At 40.1% G+C, this 9,760-nt stretch overlaps 1 long non-coding RNA gene across 1 annotated transcript; it reads left to right on the forward strand.

The window, feature by feature from the left end:
• Positions 1-393: 393 nt before the first annotated feature.
• LOC148934234 (uncharacterized) lies at positions 394-1,873 on the forward strand. The gene is made up of 2 exons (XR_016134337.1): positions 394-1,554; positions 1,635-1,873. It is a non-coding gene; the product is annotated as an uncharacterized LOC148934234 (long non-coding RNA).
• Positions 1,874-9,760: the final 7,887 nt, after the last annotated feature.

A 9,760-nucleotide genomic window follows, 5' to 3' on the forward strand; every position in this document is an offset into this window, starting at 1 on the left:
GAACTATTAATTAATCCATAACATATAAAGGCCCATGATTTAAGTAAATTCTTGGTCCATACTTTAATTAAATTAGTGGCCCAAGACATTAATCAATTTGCTAAGGCCCAAAACATAAGAAAAAAAAAGTGGCCCAATACTCCTTTCCTTAATCCATCGGTCTCTCTCTCTCCTTCATTCAAAAATCCCCAAATCAAAAACACACACACACACACACTGAAAACCCTAGGCGGAAGGATAGAGAAGCAGCGGCGCCTTCCCCTCACGCCCGCTGTTGCTCCAGTTGGCACCTCCTCCGCGTCGCCGGCGGCGCACGGCGCCTCCTACCTCGTCTCCGATGCCCGACGAGTAGACCTGCCGCCACTCGTCGCCATCCGCCACTCTCATCCTCGGCGATAAATTCGGAACTCCGTCGGTGGGGGCTCCCGCGTTTCTCTCTCTCCGTCGAGTTCGGAGAAATCCTCGGCTGCCCGACGAGCAGGGCTGCCGCCTGCTGCGTCGCTCGGCGCCGGCTCCAGCCAACTCCGCCTTTTCCCTCTTCTCCGGCGATTCGCCGCTGCCGTCTTCACCTCAGGGGCTTAGGCTCGCCGTGGAGTTCCAGCCACGGTTGCTGCCTTCGTCACGTGGTCAGCCCCTGCTGCCCATACGAAAACGGCAGCCACCGTCCTTCGCCGAGTCTCTCTCGAACCGCCACGGTAGTCTCTGCAACGACTCCGAACAGCCCCGACTCACCCCGAAGATAAGTTCTCTACTCCAAGCTATGCTCTTCTCTGTATATTTTTTTTTTCAAATAACAGCCGAGTTGGGGGGGGGGGTGTGTTCGATTTGCTTTGTGCTTTATTGAGTTGATTTTGGAGGGACACTAGCTCCCTGAAACGAAATTTTACATGTGTGTGCTACTGATTTTGAGCATAAAGGCAGCCTATTGTACTCTTGTTCCATTTGTGTTAAAGCTCTAAGAATGCTACTACTGTTATGAGATTCCTATAACCATGGTTCTATGTTCTTGAGCTAGCATGATGTTCTAAACAAGGGCAGAGGGTGTGCTTGTGTTATATTGGTTGTGGTCCTTAACTTGTGGTGCCTCTATATGATGACATGAAAAACTGGATTGGGAGAAAGGGGGTGGAGGTGTTTACCTCTCGGTATCACGGCTGCTTCGAGAAAATCTGCCTTTGGTCTCGGTTTTCCTCCCTCTCGAGCTGGCTACTGCTTGTTCTTGGTTTTCACTAGAGTTTTGCTGAATTTTGTGATGTGTAGGAGGGTGTTCAAAGGTGGTGTGGGTGGGCTTTTTATAGGCTGAATTCTTGAGGTACTATGGGGGATTAATTGGGGTTGTTACACTATTTTGTTCCCATCCTACAGAGGATCTCCTTTGACTATGATTCTGCAGTAGGATATACTTGAGAGATGGCTTTATTTGAGTACTTAGTACATGGATATTAATTCATACTTGTTTGTTGTGGCTGGTGAGAAACAGGTGCTGCATTGGCGTGACATATTGCAGGCTGGACTGCCCTTTTTGGGTAAGTCTTTGGTCTCCCAACTAAAGAGGTGTTGTCTCCTTCCTTATGGTAGGAGTTCCCTTAGTTTTCTTTTGTTCTATAGCAGCTAACGCTAGTTTCTACTTGTAGGTTGGGAGGAGACTGGCCGCCGAGCTGCTGCCCGGGGCGGATCGATGCTTCGGGCTCCACGGCTGATCGGCTACAGCCGTGAACTCTCGGCCCGGAGGAAGAGGCCCGATGCCATTTGTTCCATGCACATTTTACCTTTCCCTTTCTTCCTTTCCTTTATTGGAAGCCTTGTTCTAAGTATTGTAGTATTTTGAAAATTAGTTGTTCGTTTATTGTATAAGAATTGCTATTCGAAAAATTCGTGATATTTTACAATATACATTTGCTTGTTTTAGTTCATTCAATTATTTCTTTACCCTTTTGTTGCGCGAACTAGCAACATTAACCATCAAAAGAAAAGGAGTAACGAGTTCCGAATGACACCCGAGTCAAGGGTGTGAAAAATTCTCTAGTTCGACCTTAATCAACAATGGAAAGGATAAATAAAGAAGCGGGTATTACAGGAACTCCTATTCGCGGACAGACTAAAATGGAAATAAGACTTTTATTCGCGAAACAGAGAGGAGTATTTCTCTGAATATAATGATAAAATAAATTAATAGAAATTGATAAAGTAAAGTTGAATGATAATATAAATAGGTTGAATGAGATATGATGTAAATAACGAATTATGTTTATTATTTTGAAAACCAAGTCGACAAATGAACTGTGAAAGCTACTCATCCGCTTCTTCATAGTTGAGACGAAACTTTTTGGTATGGAGTTTTAGAAAGGATTGTTGGTATGTTAAATAAATAGATAAAAAAGTAAGAGAGCGAAAAATGTAGAGAAAATAAAGTATAAAGTGAATAAAGTAGAGAGAATAAAGTAAGAAAGAGAAAAAAGTTACTCCCTCCATCCCGGCTAAGATGATACATTGCTTAGCCGGCACGGGGTTTTAAGAGTTATTGATTAAAGTGTTTAATTGGAGAGAGAAAAAGTGGTGTAAGTATTAAAGTAGAGAGATAAAAAAATATGGATATTTTAATAGTAGTGAGAAAAAATGATTGAGTGTATTAATTGGAGAGAGAAAGTTACCAAAAAAGGAAATGTGTCATCTTAGTTGGGACAAACTAAAAAGGAAAACGTGTCATCTTAAGCGGGACGAAGAAAATATTATATATGAAAATGACTCAACTATAAAAAAAACTTCTCAAAATGAAAAAATAACTTAATTACGAAGAAACGGAAAGGAATATCAATTTGTGAATCAGTTGAACGGACTGGTTTACCATTAATCGAGTCAGGAGTCAGAATACTTAGTAGCAAGGGATCGTGGTGACGTAACAATGTCATCATTAACTTTTTTAACCTAATCATTGGATTGTTCACCATAGAATCAATACTTCTATAGTTTTATGTAAAGATCTGTTTCCCCAGTTTAAAAACTTATTTTGTTATTTTAGATTGTTCATAATTTATAAAATTATTTACTTTATTTTATTTTTAGTATGTATATATCATATTTCATCAATTTTTTACGCTTATAATTTATTACTTTCTCTGTCTACGAAAAGTAAGACACATTGTGGGGTTTATGGAATGTGATAAATTAAGACAGAAGAATAAAAAAGTAAAAGAGAATTAGTATTAATGGAATGTGTGGTCCATATTATTAGTAAGAAAGAAGGGAAAAAAGTAATAGAGAAGTTATTGAAAATTTTTCATTTTTAGATGTGCTCTATTTTTCATGGATAACCAAAAATGGCAAATGTGCTCTATTTTTCATGGACGGAGTGAGTATAATACTAATACTCCCTCCGTCCCACAATAGATGTCACACTTTCCTTTTTAGTTTGTCCCATAAAAGATGTCACATTTTCTTTTTCAGAAAAAATTCTCTCTCAAATTAATATAAATATACTATCTTCTCTCTCCACCTAACACAAAACAACTTCACTTAAAATCATGTGTCAATCCCCAAGTGTGCCATCTATTGTAGGACGGAGGGAGTACTTTAAATGGCTCTCACGTTCCGCTCACTTTTTTCCTTTACTTTTCTTCACAAAGTTAAACAATTTCTCAAAATTCGTGCCTTAAATAATAGACGGAGAGAGATTTATAAATTAAAATATATATCAGCAAAAGCTATTTTTTACTATCACCAAATTTTATGAAGCATTTGTATGTTAGTTTTGAATATCTATTTAGTTAGTACCCTATTAAAATGGCTCTAGTGAGTTGATTATTTACTCAAATTTAATGTTGTAAACCTCTAGTGAAATACACCATTCGTCCAAAGAAAGATGACTTGTTGTTTGGGCGACACTAGATTTTATGCAATTTTATGTGTTAGGAAGAGATTTTATGCAGTTTTGTATGGTAGGAGAAGAGAATAAAGTAAAAGAAAGAAATAAAGTAGAGATTAAAGAGTTTTTTTTTAATAATGAGTTATTTTAGATGGGACAAACTAAAAAAAAATAGATCTTTTTTATGTAATGGAGGGAGTAAATTATATTTTCTCCAAATAGTAAATAACTCTTGTTGCGCCATTTTTCGAGAAATTTCAATGTATACTAATTTTCTCGTAGCCCCGAAAAGAATAGGGTGCATCGCGAGGACATTAAATAAATTCCAATTTTGAAAAAAATAAATCTATGTATCCCATCAATTAAATATATCTAAATACCCTAATTCTCATAAGCCTAAGCCCATTTGATATTCAGATGTAAAACGAGCACAATGTTACATATACTTTATTAAGGGTATCTCCACCGGCGCCCCTCCCGGTCGCCCGTCGGCGACGTCCGACCGGACGTCCGCCGTAGGGAGCGGGAAGGGCGCCCACGCCCGTCCCGAGTGCCCCTGCGAAGGGCTCGCCCCTCGCGTCGACGTCCGACCGGACGTCCGCCACTGTGGCGAAGGTCGGACGTCCGGAATTTTTAATTTTTTAATTTTTTTTTTTAAAAAAAAACTCTATAAATAGGGCTCCTCCAACATCATTTCATTCACACCACTTGTGTTGACAAGTTTCTCTCTCTAACCTCTTTTTTCAATTATCTATAATGGCGAGTAGTCGTGCGGGTGGTAGTGGCGGAGGCGCTAGTGATAGTGATGGATATAGTGATGATGAATTGGATCTCGCTGTGCAAGAGGCGATTGATCGACGGATCCGGCAGAGGCAGCAGCGGCGGTAGCAGGCGGCGGCGGCCGTGCCTCGGCCGATCCATCGCCGACGGCATGTACCCCGAGACCACATTGCTGCACATATTCGGTTGTATGAGGATTACTTTGCTCCGCAGCCGCGTTTTGGGGATGCCTTATTCCGCCGACATTTTAGGATGCATCGTCCTCTGTTTATGCATATCGTTGGTGCATTAGAGAGAAGGTACGAGTTTTTCAGGATCAGGGAGGATGCGGCTGGCAAACCCGGACACACGCCAATACAGAAGTGTACGGCCGCAATCAGGCAACTGGCGTACGGAGGCCCGGCCGACATGTTCGACGAGTACCTCCACATTGGGGAGTCTTCAGCCGTCGAGTGTCTGTTGGAGTTTTGCGCGGGCGTTAGAGCGATATTCGGGGATCAGTATCTTCGGCGTCCGAGCCCCGAAGACTGCCAGCGGCTGATTAATATGCACGGGTCGGTGCACGGGTTCCCTGGGATGTTGGGCAGCATCGATTGTATGCATTGGGAGTGGAGGAACTGTCCCGCCGCCTGGAAGGGGATACACACTTCCGGCTTCAAAGCCAAGCATCTCACGATGATCCTTGAAGCTGTAGCTGACTACCGGCTATGGATATGGCATGCTTATTTTGGAGTGGCCGGGTCGAACAACGACATCAACGTCCTCCAGTCGTCGCCCCTGTTCAACGATCAGTACAATGGCGTTGGTCCCGCCATCAGTTTCGTCGCCAACGGCAACCAGCACAACACAGGATACTATTTGGCGGATGGGATATACCCAAACTGGCCCATCTTTGTGAAGACGATCAAGCATGCGATCGGGCCAAAGAAGTCCTACTTTGCGACCCGGCAGGAGGCAGCGCGCAAGGATGTTGAGTGCGCATTTGGTGCGCTCCAGAGTCGATGGGCGATGGTGAGGGGTCCGGCACGGCAGTGGTATATTCCCAACATCGGCGACATCATGTACGCGTGTATCATTTTGCACAACATGATTGTCGAAAGTGAAGGGGACGAACTGACTCAGTGGACCAGCGAAGATGACACGGGTGCCGGTCCAAGCCACGGCGTGGCCATCGGGAATGTGAACATGGGGGTACCTCATGGAGAGGTTGAGCGGTTTGGACGCGGAGGGGTGGACACTGATGTGGTTGTTTTTTTTTCTATCTACTATGTAATTTTTTTTTTCGAATGATGTATGTTTTTTTTAATGAAATATTCGTATTTCCCGTTCGTATTTGAGTCGAATTTTAATTCTGTGAATTTTAATTTAATTGTGAATTAATTTAATTGTGGGAATGGCTAGTGGGAAGGGCTAGTGCAGTGGGAAGGGCTAGTGATATGGCAGTGGAATGGGAAGGGCTAGTGCTGACGTGACATGCAGTTTTTGTGGGAAGGGCTAGTGGAGGGGCGAGTGGGAGGGGCGCCACCGGAGACACCCTAAGGCTTTTTCCCGTACTTATGTGGGCCTCCATAGCCATAACTTTAGTTGCCCATATTGGAAACAAAACGGCCTATATTATTGGCTTATTATATAATCATAGCAAATAGCAGCATTTCTATTTTAAGTACACAAAATATTCTAAAGTTTATTAACAAAACTTAACGTGATTGATTTGGGAGTGTTTTAATTCTTGTAATGATCTGATGGTCAACACTTCAAAATCATGCAAAATATGTTAAAAAATGTTTTGTTTATGAGCTATAAATAAATAGTTTTGCGAAGTCAAACCAAAAGGATAGAGAGCGAAATAGATCAAATTGTGAAAGATGTTAATAGCTTGTTATAATAGTGACTAGCATACTAAAATTAGGGGTTTTTAATTCAGATATTTAAGCATCATGAATACCAATATCATAATGCATGATAATCACGTTAACCATGTAGGTGTCAACAAATTGAAAGGGACAAATCTTATCTCCTTCGCTAATTTTGATTAGGGATAAACTTTTTTCATTACAAATCTTGTTGGACCGGCTGTGCAGCGCACCTCAGCACGGACTACACTTGTCGTGCAAGACTTGATCCAAAGCGCATGCACGAGTGTTGTACTTTTGCCCCATACACCAATGATGCAAGTGCTTGTACGACATGTGCAGTATGCAATCGCATTCTTTACGATTATTTATTTAATCACTAATTGTTATTAATTTTTATTAAAAATTTTATTTTGCCAACAATTCAACCAATTTTTTCTAGTTGTTCATATCATCTCAATTCATCCACATGTTTCTTATCACATTTTCTTCTATTTCTCTTCCAATTCTTCTTTATACAACAAAGGCTAAGGGTATGCCACATAGATTCGTGCAATATTGGCGAGGAAGGGTGTGGATTCAAACCATTTAAATTTCCACAATTCTCATTCTTTTCTTATACCAAGGTCATTTTTAGTCCACTCAACCTCCAGATCCACATTGACAGATGACAACACAATATTTTCATAGTAAAAAGGGTGAAAGCAGGATAAGTATAAAACATACCAAGGATCATAGCTAAACCAACAGTTAGATCAGATAGAGTTAACGGTTCACCGAGTTGAACAAGGTTGATATAACACCCCACTTTTTCGAACCCTAATTTACGAGTCATAAAATTTTTGCATTAAATGCTTTTAATACTATGAAGTATATGGATTAAATGATGAGTGATTTATTTCATGATTCTTTGTGACCTAATTGCGATTTGGAGTTGGGATTGAGTTGAATAGTCAAACTTGTTGATTATATAACGTGGCTATTGAATGGTCAATATTGTGGAAAATATGACGTGGCTGTGGAATGGTCAAGGTCATTGAAAATGTGACGTGGAGGTGAAATTAGAATGGTGGATTTTGTGATGTGATTATGTGTATATTTTGATGCGGGGCGAAATAATATTGTGGTGAATTATTTTTCCTAAGGGATGAGTGAGATTAAATAGGAGCATCATTATTTAATTGGAATTTTCGACCACTCCTAGGAATTCTATTTTTCGTGGATTTAATTATTCACCTGGGATATTTATCCAAATTAAATCCAAAGTCCGGTTATTCCTTATTCCCTCTATGAAATTTTCGACCCCTATGTTATTCCAAGGAGATTTTCGAAAATCTCCTATTTATGGAAGAAGAGATTATTTTATTATATTATTTGATCCCTTATTTATTCTCTTCCATGAATAAATAAAAATATTCTAGCAAATCTTACCATATCTCAAGGAGATCTTGTCATATCCTATTTTAATTAATATTTGGAATTTATTCCTTGGGAGAGAATCAATATTCACGCCACTTTCCCTATTTATTTGGAGGATTTATTATTTTTACCTTGCTCTGTGATATTTTATTCTACTCCGTAAAATACCAAATAAAATCATAGGCTAATTAAATAGCCTAAGATTTCGAAATCTCTCCTTATTTCTCCACCAAAAATCACGCCAACTCCCTCCTCTATATCTTCTCAAATCTTTAATTTATTTAATTAAAGATATTATTTTTGCACTCTATAAATACATGAGAAACCCTAAACCTAGAAATCAAATCACACGCCTCCCTCACTCTCCAAATTCACGCCTCCCCTCTCTCCCACTCTCTCTCATTTTTTCTTCTACTTTTCTCCAAGATTTCTTATCTTTTGAGAAGAATTCCAGTTGAAGCCTCAAGAATTATTGAAGAACCAAGATCCTACTTTGTTTCTACCAATTATTTTTATCAAGAAGAGGTATTTTGATCTATCTTTTCTCATCTAGCCCATTAATCGGTGTTCTTGAACCCTCATGCATATAGATTGAGTGAAAAGGGGAAATAATTGATGAATGTGAAGTGTGTGTTCATCGGTATGCGTGTGTGTGTGTGTATTCGTGTGTGTGCGTGTGGTGTGTTGGTAAAACACTCGTGCGTGACATGTTTTGATGATAGATCTAGAGTTATAGTGCGAATAAAAAGTGATATGATAATCATACCTTGATTTTTGAATGGTGATATTAAAACGAATTGATGGGAAAATGGAAACGTTGAGAACATGCATGATTTTTGAATCAACGGTTGAGACTTATTTGTGAGACGCATAAATTAAAGGTGATAACTCGCGCTCTCGGCGTGATAGCAAGAGGAAGAGCGTACTTGTGATCTAAGGAGTCGAGGTGGGCTTTACTGTTAAACTCTGTTATGTTGCAAATTTATAAAAGTGGAGAGATAAGGGTGGTTTTAAACTGTTATGCCATGCCTATGATTGTTTTGATGATATTGTGCGCCTGATGCCTAGTTTGAGAGTTCGCTCCATTGGGCTATAGGGCTATGGATATGTATAAACGAATTCGGGTCTGAGTAGGGCCGCAAACCCTACCAGGCTAGTGTACACGCTGGGATCGGGAGCCGTCCTTGCTAGTCGGCCGGTCTCGTGGGTGAAAAGTGTGGCCACACTTTCGTCGCACTATGGAAATGTTGTGATTGATGGATTGTTGAGAAAGTGGGGAGTTTGTTTGACTGGCCAGTCTATGAAATTATTTTTGTGATACTCGATGATATTTCTTTGATAACTGCAAAAACTCGAGTTCACTGTGGTAAGGGTGGCATAATTGATAAAATGTTTTGGCATGAGTCCACTGGGTATTTCAAAATACTCAGCCCTGCATGTGTTTTCCCTATGTGCAGGTTGAGCGGCGACGAGCGGTTGGCTGTGTTGAGCAAATTTTAATTGTATAATATGGTGATCTTGAAACTTCGAGTGTAGTTGTGTCTTCATACATGACTTCACTTTTCTCTTGGTTGCTTCCGCTGAAACCTGAAACTTATAATCGTTTGTTGAGTTTGAACTTATCCCTTTTGATTTAGAATATTGAGACATGATGCGTTTTGGATTTATATTAAACCCTTGACTTTTGAGCATGATTTATGATAGATATCCACGATTGATTTTTTTCTTGCTTAAGCCGTTGTCTTATTTCTTAAATAGTTCATTAATTATTTTGGTCAAATCTCTTTAAATGAAACCCTAGCCTACATTCTTGTTGCAATTAAGTCCGCCTAGGTGGCGATCGCCG

Source organism: Salvia hispanica, chromosome 1 (genome assembly GCF_029641045.1).
Source record: "Salvia hispanica isolate PSC_SH4W2 chromosome 1, Shi_PSC_v1, whole genome shotgun sequence".
Taxonomy (NCBI): domain Eukaryota; kingdom Viridiplantae; phylum Streptophyta; class Magnoliopsida; order Lamiales; family Lamiaceae; genus Salvia; species Salvia hispanica.